At 40.1% G+C, this 18,398-nt stretch overlaps 1 long non-coding RNA gene across 1 annotated transcript in view; it reads left to right on the top strand.

The window, feature by feature from the left end:
* The first annotated feature begins 9,397 nt into the window (after positions 1 to 9,397).
* LOC129658922 (uncharacterized) overlaps positions 9,398 to 18,398 on the top strand; it is a 324,572-nt gene continuing 315,571 nt past the window's right edge. The window contains exons 1-2 of the long non-coding RNA XR_008717586.1: positions 9,398 to 9,516; positions 16,750 to 16,869. This is a non-coding gene — a long non-coding RNA (uncharacterized LOC129658922). The remainder of the gene's footprint in view (positions 9,517 to 16,749; positions 16,870 to 18,398) is intronic.

The raw sequence follows: 18,398 nt of genomic DNA, 5'->3' as shown, positions 1-18,398 counted from the left end.
ATATTGCAGAAGAAATTCATCCATTCAAAAAATATTGAAGAGTTACCATGCATCAGGTTCAGTTCAGTTGTTCAGAAGTGTCCAATGCTTTGACATCCCATGGATTGCAGCACACCAGGCCTCCCTGTCCATGACCAACCCCCTAAATTTACTTAAACTTATGTCCATTGAGTTGGTGATGCCATCCAACCATCTCATCCTCTGTCATCCCCTTCTTTTCCCACCTTCAATCTTTCCCAGCATCAGGGTTTTTCCAATGAGTCAGTTCTTCACATCAGGTGGCCAAAGTATTGGAGTTTCAGCTTCAATATCAGTCCTTCCAATGAATATTCAGGACTGATTTCCTTTAGGATGGACTGACTGGATCTCCTTTCAGTCTAAGAGACTCTCAAGAGTCTTCAACACCACAGTTCAAAAGCATCAATTCTTCGGTGCTCAGCTTTCTTTATAATCCAACTCTCACATCCATACATGACTATTGGAAAAACCATAATCTTGACTAGATGGACCTTTGTTGACAAAGTAATGTCTCTGCTTTTTAATATGCTGTGTAGGTTGGTCATAACTTTCCTTCCAAGGAGTATCTTTTAATTTCATGGCTGTAGTCACCATCTGTAGTGATTTTGGAGCCCCCCAAAATAAAGTCTGCCACTGTTTCCACTGTTTTCCCATCTATTTGCCATGAAGTGATGGGACCAGATGCCATGATCTCAGTTTTCTGAATGTTGAGCTTTAAGCCAACTTTTTCACTCTCCTCTTTCACTTTCATCAAGAGGCTCTTTAGTTCTTCACTTTCTGCATTGGGTGGTATCATCTGCATATCTGAGGTTATTGATATTTCTCCCAGCAATCTTGATTTCAGCTTGTGCTTCATCCAGCCCAGCGTTTCTCATGATGTATTCTGCATATAAGTTAAATAAGCAGGGTGACAATATATAGCCTTGATGTACTCCTTTCCCTGTTTGGAACCAGTCTGTTTTTCCATGTCCAGTTCTAACTGTTGCTTCCTGACCTGCATACAGATTTCTCAAGAGGCATCAGGTAGCATGTTACTTATTGAAATGAGGCTGTTAACTTACATATAAAAACTCTACATGTGCTCTATGAGGTGTGTAGTGTTCATGTAAGTTAAGTAGATGACTCCTGGCCTTGAGGGTTAAAATAATTTCTGTGTTAACACTGTATTGCATGTTGATTTCATCTTGACCACCTAGGATACCTTGCCCTTTGTATTGATAACATCCAGATTTTTTATAGGTAATTAACACCACCACCTCTTTACTCCATCTCTCCTCCCAACTCCTCCACCTTCAGAGGGCTAAAAATCAAATTGATCTGTCCAGTTCTAAGCAAATGGGTGAAAACATGCAGCCGGTTCTAGGCCAGTTAAACTCTTTATCCTAGGACCTTCTATCTCAGAGAGATACAAAGATGTCAGAATTCATTCTGTCCTGACCACAGAATAGTTCCTGTTTCTGAGATCCTCTCCTTGAAGGAGCATCCACATTGTATCCTTCTGAAGCCTGGCCTTTCAGGCTTATCTTTGATTCTCATAACTTTAATGTCCTTTCACTAAATTCCCTTGCATGCTAAGTCACTTCAGTTGTGTCAGATTCTTTGCAATCTCATGGACTGTAGCCCACCAGGCTCCTCTGCCCATGGGATTCTCCGGACAAGATTACTGGAGTGGGTTGCCATTTCCTGCCCCAGGGGATCTTCCCAACCCAGGGATCGAATCTGTGGCTCCTGTGGCTCCTGCATTGCAGGTGGACTTGTTACCACTGAGCCACCAGGGAAGCCAAACCTATGTTAATTAAAGTTGGTTTCTAGCGCTTATAATTGTCTAACCCCAACTGATGTCTTTGGACATGACAACACAAATGGGTAGAGAAGAACAGGAGCTACGGATGGTTAGGTTCTTTGTCTCAAAGTCCAAAACCTGAGTCATTGTAGGAAGAAGTGACAATTCTAACTGCCTGAATGAACCATTTAGCTCTTTGTTACATTAACAAGCTTGATAATCAGGAGAACTGTTATGCAATAAAGATTATTCCCTTCTCTCACTCATCTGCCTTCTCATTTAAAGGCTGCTTCCTAAGGAGTGGCACGGGGCCTCTTAGGGCTGTGAAGCACTGCCGTCCTTTTTTTCATTTTGATCTGTTAAAGTACCATCTCACTGGCCCTCTGCTGAGTGCTGTTGACCTTGTTCGCTGATTGCTTTTAGTGATTCCCTTCAGTGATTGATGAGATGACTGGACAGTAATGAAAACAGAGCTGATTCACTTTATCCTAGCAGGATTAAAGCCTGGAAACAAATCTAATTTTCTTTTATGGGGAGGGGAAATAGGAACAAAGATTTTGATCAGCGTCTTAAAGTAACATGAAAGGAAGACTGGCGGACTTCACATAGTAAAAGGAAACTTTGTAGAGGAAAGGAAACGTGACTGTTAGATTCCTAATGGAAGGACTGGTGGTGGTCTAGTTTCCTTTTCAACAGTAAATGCCATTCACAGGCTAGGCATGGTGTATCTACTAGCTCACAAACCCTCCAGATAAATTTGTGATCTAAATTGGGAGAAAAAAGACATGTGGGAGACATAGAACAATGGTGGAAAAATCGAAGAGATTAGAATGGAGCTTTTGTCAGCGTAATTTGATCTTTCCCTCTCCATAATCTCTGTAAAATTGGGAAAATTAGCTTGTAGGAAATTGAGATATGTATAAAGTTCTCAAGTTCTCTGAGTCTTCCCCCCGCCCCGCCAGTGGTGATGAATATGAAGGGTTAAGGATTAAAAACTATATCGTAGCACAGAATGTTAGATATATGTACATATTTTTAAAATTAAAATTCTAATCCTTAATACTTGTAGGCAAGTTACAGGTACCCATGACTGTGTTAGGCCTTGTCATAGAAAGATGCACCATTACAAGAACACTCCTCATTTCAAATTTTCCTTGCAGTAGTAAATAGGTAGTTATAGACAGAGAAAAGGGCAGCAGAATAGCCCAGTGAAATATCATTGCATTATTGTAATCACAGTTTACACATCAATGACTTAGTCTCCAGGCCTCTTTTATAACTGAAATAAGTTTGTATGTATCAGTCAGGCCAATAAGTTTGGGTGTATCAAGGCCACTGCCTGTCTCTACAATACCTCAATGGAAATTGGAAAATGCTACCCTTTCCTCCAGTAGAACGCAGCCCCTTGGCAAGTAGAACACAGGCTGGATTTCAGCTCTCCTGGTTTCTTTCGCTAGGTTCTTTTATACAAAGTTACAGCCTATATAGCTATATATAACAGCCCTGATTTGAGTTCTTGGTTGTGTGCAACAGAGATTAACCCTAAATATCTTAAGCCAAAGGGAAATTTACTGGGCAGGATACCAGGAATCTGAGAAAGTGACAAGAGTTAGGGCTTCTCTGGCATCAGGAGTTAACCAAGGCTTCAACTCAAAGCGGGAGACCCGGGTTCAATCCCTGGGTGGGGAAGATCCCTGGAGAAGGAAATAGCAACCCACTCCAGTATTCCTGCCTGGAAAATTCCATGGATAGAGGAGCCTGATAGGCTACAGTCCATGGGGTCGCAAAGAGTCAGACACGACTGAGCAACTTCACTTCACTTCACTTCACCTCAGTAGCGGAATTCCTGGTCCTTGGGTCCCAAGTGCTGCAATGATTTGACCTTGGCCTGTGCGCTCTTCTTTTGTATTGCTCACTCAGGATTTACAACCCCAGGAATGGTGTTTGATTGCCTGGACCCTGGGTATACCAGGAAGCTGGTGAAGGAAGGAACAAGCTCCCTACTTCTGAAGTGGGAATTGGCAATGAGAGGTGGCACTTAGTGACCTCCCACTGAGATTACATACCGTTCAAACTATCCCCAAGGGAAGGCCTGGAGGCTATTAGGAAGGTATGTTACATATGGAGAGAGCTGGGTGCTGTATAACTACAAAATAGTAAATATCTGGTGTAGGGCTTAGTAATAGTATCTGCCTTTTTTGTTACCTGATAAAGTATTATCTAGACCAAGCAGTTACAAAACCGCTATACGGACAGCCACATAAAAAGTGTGCTAACTAGAGGCACATAGGTCACTAGTTTTCCTGACCCAGTGTTGAAGTGCATGTCCTTTTCTCTATGTTTAGAAGTGATGGCAGAAATGGGTGACCCAGAAGAGAAGAATCTCAGGTGAAAATGTGTAGTGAAATACTCAAGAAGTAATCTTGTAAATTCATGATTCCTCTTAGGCCTTTGTTGTCTGCCTCAGAGGCCAGAAGACAATTTTCTTTAAGAAAGATCCTGAATTTCTATTATCTCCTCTCTTATAGATAGAAATGCTTTCTTTTTTTTTTCTACCTTTCTTTCTGTTTTTTTTTTTCCTTCCTTTCTCCATCCCTTCCTCCCTCCCTCCTTACTTTCTCCTTTTCTTTGTGTTCTTTCTTTTTTCTTCCCTTTTTACCTTTTCTTTGTTCTTTCTGCCATACCCATGAATAGCAAAGAAATGCCTGTTATAATCAACAAAGCGATCTGCTGGGAGTGGGGTGAGATGCTGTGACCCTAGGCTTCTGTAGGATTCCAAGCCTTCTATGCGACTCTTCTCTGCTTCTTCCTGCTGTAAAGGACGGCTGCTGCTTTTAGATGAGGTGACCAGAACCGGAGAGAGGCTGACAGTGATTCTGTTTTTCAGTTGTTACCCGTGACTCTCTGCTGATTTTTCTCTTAAAGTGTGAATTTTTCATGCCCTTGAGTTTCTTCTGTGTACAAAACCTTTTTGTAGTCAAGACTCTGTACAGGTTCCTGGCCTGGCACGTAATCCAGTGGTTTTGTCTTTCTTCCAATAATACCGTTGTCCATATTATGAAACAACAAAATTCCTGCTCCTTTGTATATACTTCTTTTGATGGGTTGATGTTCATTTATTTAAAAAGAATAAAACACTGTCCTAAGACCTAGTGATGTTCTAAGCCCTAGTTTACTTTTCTGTTTTATTGGAAAGTAAAACTTATATGTTCTTATAGATTCCTTGCATATCTTATAGTCTAGTGGTAGAGACCAGGAAAAAACAAGTGGACAACTGTGTAAATATGTAATTACAAATTATGAGGGAAATAATTTTAAAGAAAAACGGGCTCAATAATAAAAATAGTATTGTTGTTGTTGTTCAGTTGCTAAGTCGTGTCTGACTCTTTTTAACACCACGGACTGAAGCACACCAGGTTCCTCTGTCCTCCACTATCTCCCGGAATTTGCTCAAATTCATATCCATTGAGTAAGTGATGCTGGGACCTGCTTAAGAAACGATGAGTTTGAGGAAGGTAAATCATGATCTGAAAATTGACAAGGAACCTTTATACAGGTGGATGGGGAGGTAGGAGTCAAGGGTGGGGGAAGTAAGGTTGGTGTGGGGGTGGGATGTAAGTGGTATATATTATTCAAGGCAGGCCAGGCTTAAGCTGTAGTGACAGGTAGCCCCCGGATCATCATAGCTGAACATGTAAGAGCTTATCTCTTGCTTCCATAAAGTGTGTTGTGTGACACAGCTGTTTTCTTGGTGAGTCAGGTCCATCACATGGAATCCCATCTCCACACACAGCTGCCACATTCTCCACCAAAAGGGGGGAAGGTTATATGGTACTTTTCTCCACTGTGTTCACAGCCCTACCTAAGCACAAAGAGCTGGAATGCTCAGGAGGGAGTAGAGAGCTGTAAATTGTTGAGCATGAGTCACTTCCATCTCAGAGTCTGTGGGAGTGAGACAGGAGCTAGAACATTCCAGGCAGAGAGGGCAGCCTGGAGGAAAGTTCTGACGTAAGATTTTGCTCAGTACACTGCAGTACTGTTGGGTTGTAAGAGATCATGCCACTTCCTGTAGTTACGTAGAAGATGCACAGTTGAGGTGTGACACCCTCCACTCTTTCAGTTACCAGAGTTAATGCAAAATCATGTCTTTCATATAAAAATATGGCTTCAAAATCTTAGAGTCCTAGATGGGAAAGAGATAACTACTAATGATTACTAATATTATACTGTTTGTGATAAATATGTGCTCAATTGTGTCCAACTCTTTGCAACTCCATAGGCTGCAACCTTACAGGCTCCTCTGTCCATGGAATTCTCTAGGCAAGAATACTGGATTGGGTTGTCATTTCCTCCTCCAGGGGATCTTCCCGACCCAGAGATCGAACATGGTTCTCCTGCATCTCCTGTGTCTCCTGCATTGACAGATGGATTCCGTACCACTGAGCCACCTCATCTGTAGAATGGGAATAATAGTACTTAGAATAAACTGAGAACATGCATATGAGAACATGCATATATTTATAAATATATAAACATATACATTTATATATAAGTATATATAAATATATACATTTATACTGTCCAACTTGTGTTTTCTGCATCGTATTCTCCACCAAGCTGTCAGAATGAACCTAATAAAACATAAGTCAAACTAAAAAAAAAAAATATATATATATATATATATATATAGAGAGAGAGAGAGAGTACACCATCATCTTTCAGAATTTGAAATAGCTCAACTGGAATTCCATCACCTCCACTAGCTTTGTTCATAGTGATGCTTCCTGAGGCCCACTTGACTTCACATTCCAGGATGTCTGGCTCTAGGTGAGTGAGCACACCATCGTGGTTATTTGGGTCATGAAGATCTTTTTTGTATAGTTCTTCTATGTATTCTTGCCACGTCTTTGTAATATCTTCTGCTTCTGTTAGGTCCAGACCATTTCTGTCCTTTATTGTGCTCATCTTTGTATGAAATGTTTCCTTGGCATTTCTGATTTTCTTGAAGAGATCTCTAGTCTTTCCTATTCTCTTATTTTCCTCTATTTCTTTGCATTGATCACTGAAGAAGGCTTTCTTATCTCTCCTTGTTATTCTTTGGAACTCTGCATTCCAGTGGGTATATCTTTTCTTTCCTCCTTTGCCTTTTGCTTCTCTTCTTTTCTCAGCTATTTGTAAGGCCTCAGACGACCATTTTGCCTTTTTACACTTCTTTTTCTTGGGGATGGTCTTGATCGCTGCCTCCTGTACCACGTCACGAATCTCTGTCCGTAGTTTTTCAGGCACTCTGTCTATCAGATCTAATCCCTTGAACCTATTTGTCACTTCCATACTAGACAGCATATTAAAAAGCAGAGACATTACTTTGCTGACAAAAGTCCATCTAGTCAAAGCTATGGTTTTTCCAGTAGTCATGTATGGATGTGAGAGTTGGACTATAAAGAAAGCTGAGCACCGAAGAATCGATGCTTTTGGAACTGTGGTGTTGGAGAAGACTCTTGACAGTCTCTTGAACTGAAAGGAGGTCCAACCAGTCCATCCTAAAGGGAATCAGTTCCTGCATATTCATTGGAAGGACTGATGTTGAAGCTGAAACCACAATACTTTGGCTACCTGATGTGAAGAACTGACTCATTGGAAAAAGACTGTGGTGCTGGGAAAGATTGAAGGCAGGAGGAGAAGGGGATGAAAGAGGATGAGGTGGTTGGATGGCATCACTGATTCTATGGACATGAGCTTGAGTAAGACCTGGGAGTTGGTGATGGACAGGGAAGCCTGGCATGCTGCAGTCCATGGGGTTGCAAAGAGTCGGACACGACTGTGTGAATTGAACTGAATATACAGTACATGCATGTTCTCAGTTTAAGTACTATTATTCCCATTCTACAGATGAAACAGATACAAAAAGGCCAAGAGATTTACTTAAGGTCACACAGCAGGTAAGTAATGGAGTTGGTATTCAAACTCTGGCAGTCTGACTCAGGGCCCATTTCACCACTAACTATAAAGCAGACTGAAAATGTTTTCTTGTTCTTGGCCAGAAAGGGCCTTGGGGACCAGGTGTCTGACCCTGTAGAAGAGAAAGTGTTATTGCATCTGGCAGGCACAAGGTGGAGGACAGGAGAAAGGAATGAGTGTAAGGTGCTAAGGGAGTTGTATGGCCTTTGGGGGTTAGTGTTTATCCTGAGAATTCAGTTTGGGATGGTGAGAAGCCATTACTTTGTTAGCGTAACTAGATATTGTCCTGCTGTTCTTGTTGTTGGTCTTTCATACTGAGTATTTCTGGAAGCTTCATCCTACTGTAGTTGGAGAACAAAAGGTGCCCTGTACTGCTCTAGTGCCCAAGTCATAGAGGCACCATCCAGGGACCCATCATTAAAGCACAGAAACCAGAGGAATGAAAACTCATTGGAGATGAAGCTTGAGGTTCTTGAACAACTGCCCTTCCCCACCTACTGTGTTTCCCCTCAATACTAAGACCTAGGTGGGTCTGACGTTCTCCCCTCCAAACTTTTGAGTAGTTGTCTGCCGAATTCAATAACTTGGCACCCAGTCATGACCTTGGAGCAGAGAGGGTATCATTCTCGGTTTTCTGCCCACCTTTTTTTTCCCCACATAGTAAGTGACTGTGGGATAGAAGTGCAAGGTAACTACCTAGAAGCCCTGGGAAGAAATGCCAGGTGTGCAGGATATTCAGTAAATAACTTTCAGGGAATTATACTTGAGAGACCGTTGAGTTTCTATTTGTCTTACCTGGAGTCAAAGCAAGTTTCACTCGATGAGGGCACTGACCTGAGAACCGGTGTGAGCTATGTAACCAACCAGGAGATGGGGAGTGTTTTGGCTTTCTAAAAATAAATCCACTTTTATTTAAGATAGCTCTGGGACCAAATTCTCCCTCCTGATCTGGGCATCATATAATAGCAATAAGTTTCTCAGCTTTGGTGTACACTGTGAACTTAAAGCTTTTTAACAGTATTATCCAGATAGTTAATTTTTTTCCATTTAGCACTAGTCATGGGTTATAGTTTTCAGATTAATTCTGCTCTCTATCCCCAGAGCATGTTTTCCCAGCATATTCTATGATACTTCCTGCCTCCTGGTTTTGCTCATGCAGTTTCCCAAGCTGGGATGCCCTTTCCTCATTTCTTCAATTGGCGAAATCGTTATTACTCTTTAGAATTCATTTTAGGGCACTATCCCCTACTGGAAGCCTTCTTTTTGGGCTCCCAGGTTGGGCTTGTGCTTCCTGCTGCACTCAGTACCTTTATCTTATTTTTTAGCTTCATTGAATTAAAGTTATCTGCTTTGAGGGGTTTCCCCCCCTTCATTAAATTCTTAAGTCCTCATGGGTGGGGTCTGTTTTTGTTCAGCCTTTTCACCTCTAGATCTAATAAAGTCCTTAATGATGTCCTTAATTCTCCAAGCCAGAATACTGGAGTGGGTCTCTGTTCCCTTCTCTAGGGGATCTTCCCAACCCAGGGATCAAACCCAGGTCTCCCGCATAGCAGGCTGATTCTTTACCAGCTGAACCACCAGGGAAGTCCTTAATGATGTCAGTTAGAGCCTAATAATGATGGGTAAAAGCTGGTGATAAGATGTAGGGAGAGTTCCACAATTCTTTTGGAGCTTTGGAAGTGGAACTGATTCTATATAGCCATCACTGAAACAATGGAATCAAAATTAAGCTCCACAATCCAGTCATTCCAGAGAAGGTAAATAGAAAATACTGAAGCTAGATTTCAAACATGTTGCTGACTTCTAACTTGTTTTGAAGCAAGATGTTTATTCCACATGTCTTAATTTGCACAGCTGCAAAATGACTGTGTTGCATTGATTGAAATTTGTGGGGCCTGATATTCTTATTGAACTATTGGATATCAACCATTTTGAATGCAGCTCATTATGCCAGAAACACCACTGCCACTTAATTGATGCAGAAGTGAAGACCAAGAGTCCTGGAGCAGTATGTACTGATTTGACATTTTCCTGGAATCGACAGGAGATATATTTCCATGTGGCAAGCTACTGAATACCCCTACCCCAACCTCCCTGCTTTTCAAGTTATAAACACTTTCCTCATTGACATTTATTAGAAAGTAACACAAAGCATATTGTTGGGTTTGTATTCTATGGATGTTTCACATTGGGCATATTGTAAGCTCTCTGTTTGCCAGACATGATGGCATTCTTGGAGGTCAAGCTTTTAAATCCTGTTCTTTCATTTTAGTAATTTCATTGACTTAACCTTTATATAGATGAAATGTATAGTTTCCTCAAAGAATACTTTGGTGCTCCATGCTTGTGGAAAGAATGCTTCCGGTTAGAGATTCAGTCTGTGATCTGTCAGGTGATGATACAAAAGGTTTAACTTAAACACAAACACTAGGTCACAGAGGGCCAGGATCCAGATGGTTTTGTATTTGGTTACAGCATCCTACCTCTCCCTGTCATCTCTACCCTTTCTTCTCTTTTCTGCCATCTGTCAATATACTTGAATGAGGAACTTTATCACATGTGCTATCAACAGGTTTTGTTTTTTTTTTCCCACCCTCTTTTATGAGGTAGTAATAAAAGTGTATATCATATGGGAGGAGTGTTTGGGGGAGAATGGATACATGTATATGCATGGCTGAGTTCCTTTGTTGTCCACCTGAAGCTATTAATATCACAGCATTGTTAACCGGCTGTGCTGTGCTTAGTGGCTCAGTCATGTCCAACTCTTTGCAATCCCATGGACTGTGTAGCCCACGAGGTTCCTCTCTCCATGGGGATTCTCCAGGCAAAAAAACTAGAGTGGGTTGCCATGCCCTCCTCCTGGGGATCTTCCCAAACTAGGGATCAAACCCAGGTCTCCCACATTGCCAGGGGATTCTTTACCATCTGAACCATAAAAAGTTTTTGAAAGGGAGTATATCATAAGACAGCATCTAGTTCTACACTGTACTCAATCTTTACTCCAGAGCTAAATAGTTTAAGACTGAGCCATTAGTAATTCCAGTATTTGAGGCAAAGGGATTAAATGTTATATTTGATCTAACTTAAGGAGTGAAGTATAATTTTCTTCCATTATTTTGATCTTCTTTCTATCCTATCCATTCTTTCCATGCTATGCTGAATTGTATATTTGATTATCAATGTTTTTTATTCATTATCTAAAAATTGTAGGTTTTGTTATTAAGTTAATAATACATTATAATTTATTACGGGCTTCCCTGGTGGCTCAGAGGGTAAAGCATCTGCCTGCAATACGGGACACCTAGCCATGTTCAATTCCTGGGTTGGGAAGATCCCCTGGAGAAGGAAATGGCAACCCATTCCAGTACCCTTGCCTAGAAAATCCCACGGACAGAGAAGCCTGGTAGGCTATAGTCCATGGGGTCACAAAGAGTCGGACATGAATGAGTGACTTCACTTTCTTTCACTTTATAATTTATTATAGCAAATTACCACATTTGTTGGGAAGTTGAACATTTGAAATTAACCAATACAAGAAATTAACAACATAATACAAAACAGCTTATGAACCTTGCTGTCAGAATCACCTGATTTATTCTGTGCTCAATTAAGTACTAGCTGTGAGGCCTTAGGCATATTGCTTAATCTTTCTAAACCTCATCTGAAAGGGGATGTTCAGTTCAGTTCAGTTCAGTCGCTCATTAGTGTCTGACTTTTTGTGACCCCATGAATCGCAGAACGCCAGGCCTCCCTGTCCATCACCAGCTCCCAGAATTCACTCAAACTCATGTCCATTGAGTCGGTGATGCCATCCAGCCATCTCATCCTCTGTCGTCCCCTTCTTCTCCTGCCCCCAATCTCTCCCAGCATCAGAGTCTTTTCCAATGAGTCAACTCTTCCCATGAGGTGGCCAAAGTATTGGAATTTCAGCCTCAGCATCAGTCCTTCCAATGAACACCCAGGACTGGTCTCCTTTAGGATGGACTGGTTGGATCTCCTTGCAGTCCAAGGGACTCTCAAGAGTCTTCTCCAACACCACAGTTCAAAAGCATCAATTCTTCAGCGCTCAGCTTTCTTCACAGTTCAACTCTCACATCCATACATGGCCACTGGAAAAACCATAGCCTTGACTAGTCAAACCTTTGTTGGCAAAGTAATGTCTCTGCTTTTTAATATGCTATGTAGGTTGGTCATAACTCTCCTTCCAAGGAGTAAGCATTTTTTAATTTCATGGCTGCAATTACCATCTGCAGTGATTTTGGAGCCCAAAAAAATAAAGTCTGACACTGTTTCCCATCTATTTCCCATGAAGTGGTGGGATTGGATGCCATGATCTTCGTTTTCTGAATGTTGAGCTTTAAGCCAACTTTTTCACTCTCCCCTTTCACTTTTATCAAGAGGTTTTTTAGTTCCTCTTCACTTTCTGCCATAAGGGTGGTGTCATCTGCATATCTGAGGTTATTGATATTTCTCCCGGCAATCTTGATTCCAGCTTGTGTTTCCTCCAGTCCAGCGTTTCTCATGATGTACTCTGCATATAAGTTAAATAAGCAGGATGACAATATACAGCCTTGACGGACTCCTTTTCTTATTTGGAACCAGTCTGTTGTTCCAAGTCCAGTTCTAACTGTTGCTTCCTGACCTGCATACGGGTTTCTCAAGAGGCATGTCAGGTGGTCTGGTATTCCCATCTCTTTCAGAATTTTCCACAGTTTATTGTGATCCACACAGTCAAAGGCTTTGGCATAGTCAATAAAGCAGAAATAGATATTTTTTCTGGAACTCTCTTTGCTTTTTTCGATGATCCAGTGGATGTTGGCAATTTGATCTCTGGTTCCTCTGCCTTTTCTAAAACCAGCTTGAACATCTGGAAGTTCATGGTTCACGTATTGCTGAAGCCTGGCTTGGAGAATTTTGAGCATTACTTTACTAGCATGTGAGATGAGTGCAATTGTGTGGTAGTTTGAGCATTCTTTGGCATTGCTTTTCTTTGGAATTGGAATGAAAAGTGAGCTTTTCCAGTCCTGTGGCCACTGCTGAGTTTTCCAAATTTGCTGGCATATTGAGTGCAGCACTTTCACAGCATCATCTTTCAGGATTTGAAATAGCTCAACTGGAATTCCATCACCTCCACTAGCTTTGTTCATAGTGATGCTTTCTAAGGCCCACTTGACCTCACATTCCAGGATGTCTGGCTCTAGGTGAGTGATCACACCATCATGATTATCTGGGTTGTGAAGCTCTTTTTTGTACAGTTCTTCTGTGTATTCTTGCCACCTCTTCTTAATATCTTCTGCTTTCTGTTTTTTACCGAGCCCATTTTTTCATGAAATGTTCCCTTGGTATCTCTAATTTTCTTGAAGAGATCTCTAGTCTTTCCCATTCTGTTGTTTTCCTCTATTTCTTTGCATTGATCACTGAGGAAGGCTTTCTTATCTCTCCTTGCTATTCTTTGGAACTCTGCATTCAGATGTTTATATCTTTCCTTTTCTCCTTTGCTTTTCGGTTCTCTTCTTTTCACAGCTATTTGTAAGGCCTCCCCAGACAGCCGTTTTGCTTTTTTGCATTTCTTTTCTATGAGGATGGTGTTGGTCCCTGTTTCCTGTATAATGTCACGAACCTCCATCCATAGTTCATCTGGCACTCTTTCTATCAGATCTAGTCCCTTAAATCTATTTCTCATTTCCACTGTATAGTCATAAGGGATTTGATTTAGGTCATACCTGAATGGTCTAGTGGTTTTCTCCACTTTCTTCAATTTCAGTCTGAATTTGGCAATAAGGAGTTCATAATCTGAGCCACAGTCAGCTCCCGGTCTCGTTTTTGCTGACTGTATAGAGCTTCTTCATCTTTGGCTGCAAAGAATATAATCAGTCTGATTCCGGTGTTGACCATCTGGTGATGTCCACGTGTAGAGACTTCTCTTGTGTTGTAGGACTATGTAAATTGAGGAGTTATTGTAAGGTTAGTGAGGTAAGCCTTTACAGCATTCAGCAGAGAACCTGACACTCTGTAAGTACTCCATAAGTGATAATAGTTTTCATTTTTAATGTTTATTCTGTTAAATTAATTTTGACCACTAAAGAGATGAAGTAATGAAATGGAGTTTTTTTTTAAACCTACTTCTCTATTTTTAAATGTGATTCTCTGGTGGTTTCTAAAAACTATTTTTATTATATGTAGAGAGATATAGCTTCATGGATACAGTTATCATCTGCAGAAAGTCATGCACTGCTTGGCTCACGTGTCTTGGGTCAAAGGCTGCATATTGCTTTTCTCTCGTGCTTTCTACCAAGGTCATTGTACTAATACCAACAGCTTGGAACAGGACTTACCAAACTGCAGCCTGCAGACCAAGTCCAGCCCCCTGTCTGTTTTTGTGTTGTCTGAGAGCTAAGAATGGTTTGTATATTTTTTAATGGAAAGTAAATTTTTTAAAAGAATAATATTTTGTGACATAGGAAAATTATATGAAATTCAAATTTCAGTGACCAAAAATAAAATTTTATTGGAACACAGCCACTCACATGTATTTACATATTGTCTGAGACAGGTTTTGATCATCAGAGTTAAGTGCTTGTGATAGAGACTGCATGACCTGCAAGGTCTAAAGTATTTATTATCTGGCCCTTCGCAGAAAGGCCCTTTACTTCTGACTTTGAATAATAAAAATATATTCATGGATAAGGCTTTCAGAAGTGAGTCTTCATTTAAAGACTGTACTTTTGTTTGCTAAGGCTGCCATGACAAAGTATCACAGACGTGAAACTTTGGGCGGTTCAAACAACCAAATGTATTGTCTCACAGTTCTAGAGACTAGAAGTGTCAAATCAAGATGTGGGCAGGCCATGCTGTCTCTGAAACCTGTAGAGGAATCTTTCCTTGCCTCTTTTTGGCTTCTAATGGTTTGCTCACAGTCTTTTGTCCCTTGGCTTACAACTGCATAAATGAGTCTGCCTTCATTGTTGCATGGTGTTCTCCCCGTGTGTCTGGCTTCACTGAATGTGTTCTTATAAGGACATACCCTACTCCAGTGTGGCCTCGTCTTAACATTTGTAAGGACCTTATTTCCAAATAAGTTCACATTCTGAGGTACTGTGGGTTAGGATTTCAACGTATCTTTTAAAAAAAATTAATTTATTTAAAAAAATTTTTAATTGGGGGATAATTTCTTTACAATGTTGTATTAGTTTCTGCTGTCCAACATATCTTTTCATTCTGTAGGGTAGGTTGGTTGGGGAGACACAATTCAACCCATAACTATCAGGAAACTAGATTCCAAAAATATGAAGGGATTTACTTAAAGTCACAAGGAGAGTTAGTAGCAGAACCAAGACAAAACTTTGAAGTCATAAGACTTGAACTAGAACCTGGAAATCTAAAATTTTAATTAATGAATAAACTTTCCACTACACTATATGGGTTCAATGTAAATTAATCACCCACATCTAATGTATATACAATATAGAACATTTTTGAGTCCTTTTAGTCTCTCTCTCTATATATATACAAATATATATATAAACATTATTAATGAAACATACTATTTAAAGTTCTGGACTCTTATTTATTTACACCTAAGAGAGAAAGATTGTAATGAATGTTTTCTATTTCATTTGTCAGCTAACCATTCCAGAAAGCAGAATAAAGTATTTATAATCTATATTATGTACTGACACTTTAATATTCTGCTAAACTGTCAAAGTTTACTTTCTTATTCAGAAGTGACATGCATACAAAACAGTATTAAAGAAGAAAAATCAGTAATATAAATAATAATTTGTTTAAAGTTCTTTTAAAAATAATGTATCTGCTAGCTATATATTTTTTTCTTTTCCAATGGCTATCACTGTTATCAACCATAAAAACTCAAGCCTAAAATTATTCCTCTCTCAAAACACTCTAAAAGTACTATTTGTAGATAGATTCTCACCTCCAAAGGTTTGTTAATGGTTGTATGCAAGGAGCTAATAGAATTTCTCGTGTTAAAATATTAAAATATGGTGTATGGGGGAAAAAAAGGATTCCTTTAGAACTAAAAAATAATAGAAACATGGAAAATAAATATACTGGTGTTACACAAGGGCAGGAAATAGAGTTGGGAACATTTCACGAGACCTTGTTTACCTGTGAATACCAACTGTTCTTCAGAATATTTTTCACATAGTATCAGATGCTTATGTTATGGGGAAGCCAGGGCATTTGAGATTAAAGAAATCAACCTGCGTGATTTAGCATTGCTATTCCCTTGAGCTGAAATCAGGCTTTTGGTTTAATGTTTTGGAAGATGCTTCTGCCTCCAATAGCCAGCACTAAGGCAATTGGGTACATGGCTCAGTAATCCTAGATATGAATACCCTAAATTAACTTTCAGGTATAACATTTGGACACTTAAAACCTATAGTATCTTATGATTAAATTACTGAACATTGAAGGAAAAAGCTGACAATAGCTTTGTTGCTGCACAGAAGGTTCCAGATTTAGTGGGCCATGGAGTAATTAATTGCCACAATGTGTGCCGTTGAAGTAGTTGGAAGAGAGGGAAAATTACCCCATTTAACTGATAGAAAAACTGAGATGAGGGCAGCTAACTAGCTTGTGGTTACCCAGGGAATAGTTGGCTGAGACTCCAGGATTCCTGACTCCAAATTCATTGCTGTAACCACCAGACTAAAACCAGCTGCCAAAGGCTGTAATTTGGTCTTGAAGCCGTGGGCATAGTTTAGAACCACAATAGTGAGGGAAACGCACTTAAAGGAGGACCTTGAAAATCTTTCAAGGGAATTATGCCTCTTTATCTATGTTGATTATGCAATGATTGGAATAAATGTGGGTTTTGGCCCCACCACATTTGTGGTATGGGTTAGGCTAGGGTCCCTTTTAGGAAACTGGGAAGTTTGCCTCACTCTTGGACCAAAGTTTTTAAACCGATTGTGTTGAGTTCATGATGCACAAATCAATGTGTTAACATTATGCTTTTTATTTGGCAGAAGTCATAACATAGGTTGCCATGGATATAACAAGATGGGCCAGAGAGGAGAGGATTGGAGACTTGGAAACTGAGAGAGCACACTTCTTGGGGCCACACGGTGATCTGGAGTGGCCCAGAGGTGGGTGATCTGCAGGGAACTGAGTGGGCACAGACTTTGCACTGAGAAAGCCTTCAGTGTCTCCAGAAGCAGTAACAGAAGTGGGTTCTGACCATGGGTGCCAGGCTGAAGCTCTGTAAGGCAACCCTCAGACATCATGGAGGTTGGGATTTTCATCTTTGGGGCTGAGGCTCAAAGAGTGGGTTTCAATGTCAACATTCAAGTTATTTTTGTAAGAGTAAAGAAACACTTAATCCATTGGAATGGTGTACCAGGTAATAATAACCATTACATTAACATCAATAATAACTATATAATATCTACTCTTTATTGAACTTCTATGGGATGGATGTTATGCTAGCTTTTTACATTCATTATCTTGTTCATTCTTAACTGTAGCCCTGCAATACAGGTTTTATTTTTCATATTCTGTAAATGTAAATGTTTTATTGAGACTCAGAAGGGTCTCAATTTGCCTAAGGTCACAGGGATACAGTAAGAGAGAGAAGGGATTTGAACTTAAGACTCCAATACCACTGCCCATGCTTTATGTTCGTCCTCACTGGAGTAGGGGACATATCAGTCCATAGGTATAAGATGAGAGCCTAGTTATGAAATCTTAGGGGCAAGGCTGTTGGATGTAGTGTGAAAACTCTTAATGTGTTTTTTAAGAACAAGATTGATTCTAGAGATTAAGCCTTGGCTGCATTTTCAAGTAGGCATGAAATGGCTGTATAGCAGGAGATTGAGGTTACTAACCAGGTCCTTATCCATATGCAAGTGTCCTTCCTCATAGTGACAGCTTTTCCTTACTTACTGGTTATGTGTACAGACTTTGAAGTTATACAGAGGCAATTTCAAATATTGTTTCAGACCCTTATTAGCTGTGTGGTTAGGGGTACCACACAGGATTACTAAACCTCTCTGAGCCCTGCTTTCTTCCTCTGCAGAGCCAGCAACTCACAGGATTGTTGGGACGAGTCAATGAAGTCTTATATGCATATCCAGCCTGTGACATGTTGTCAATGGTCTTCAACATTACATTACAATAATTACATTAATTACTTTAGAATCACCTGGAGGCCTATGAAACCCCCGATGGCTGGCCACATTCCAGATCACTTAAATCAGAATCTCTAAGTATGGGATCTGAACATCAATCCAGATCCAGTTTTTCAAAACTCCCTATGTGATTACATTGTAGGCCAAGGTTGAGCACCAACATGTAAATGCTGAATAATACTTTTATCTCATTTAGGCGAAAGGTAGTTTTCTTCCTCAGTCTAGCAAAGAATTAGAGAAATTCCTGAGTGCAAGTTATGGCTAAGTTAAATATTAAACATAAAAAGTGTTTTCCTATTTATAAATACAGAACTAGCTTTTCATATTTACTCTCAGTTCAAAGTTACTGTTTCCTTTATTTTGCTAGGTCTCCAATTTTATCTATTAATTTGCACAATGAACAAGAATGAGAAACCAAGGGCAAGTTTTTAAGGATGGATATATACCTCCACAGCAGATTGTCATACATCACTCCCCTGCCCAGAAAC

The sequence above is a fragment of the Bubalus kerabau genome, chromosome 8 (assembly GCF_029407905.1).
Source record: "Bubalus kerabau isolate K-KA32 ecotype Philippines breed swamp buffalo chromosome 8, PCC_UOA_SB_1v2, whole genome shotgun sequence".
NCBI classification, from domain to species: domain Eukaryota; kingdom Metazoa; phylum Chordata; class Mammalia; order Artiodactyla; family Bovidae; genus Bubalus; species Bubalus kerabau.
Note: the sequence above shows the minus strand (reverse complement) of the source record. Positions and strands in the feature narration are given on the sequence as shown.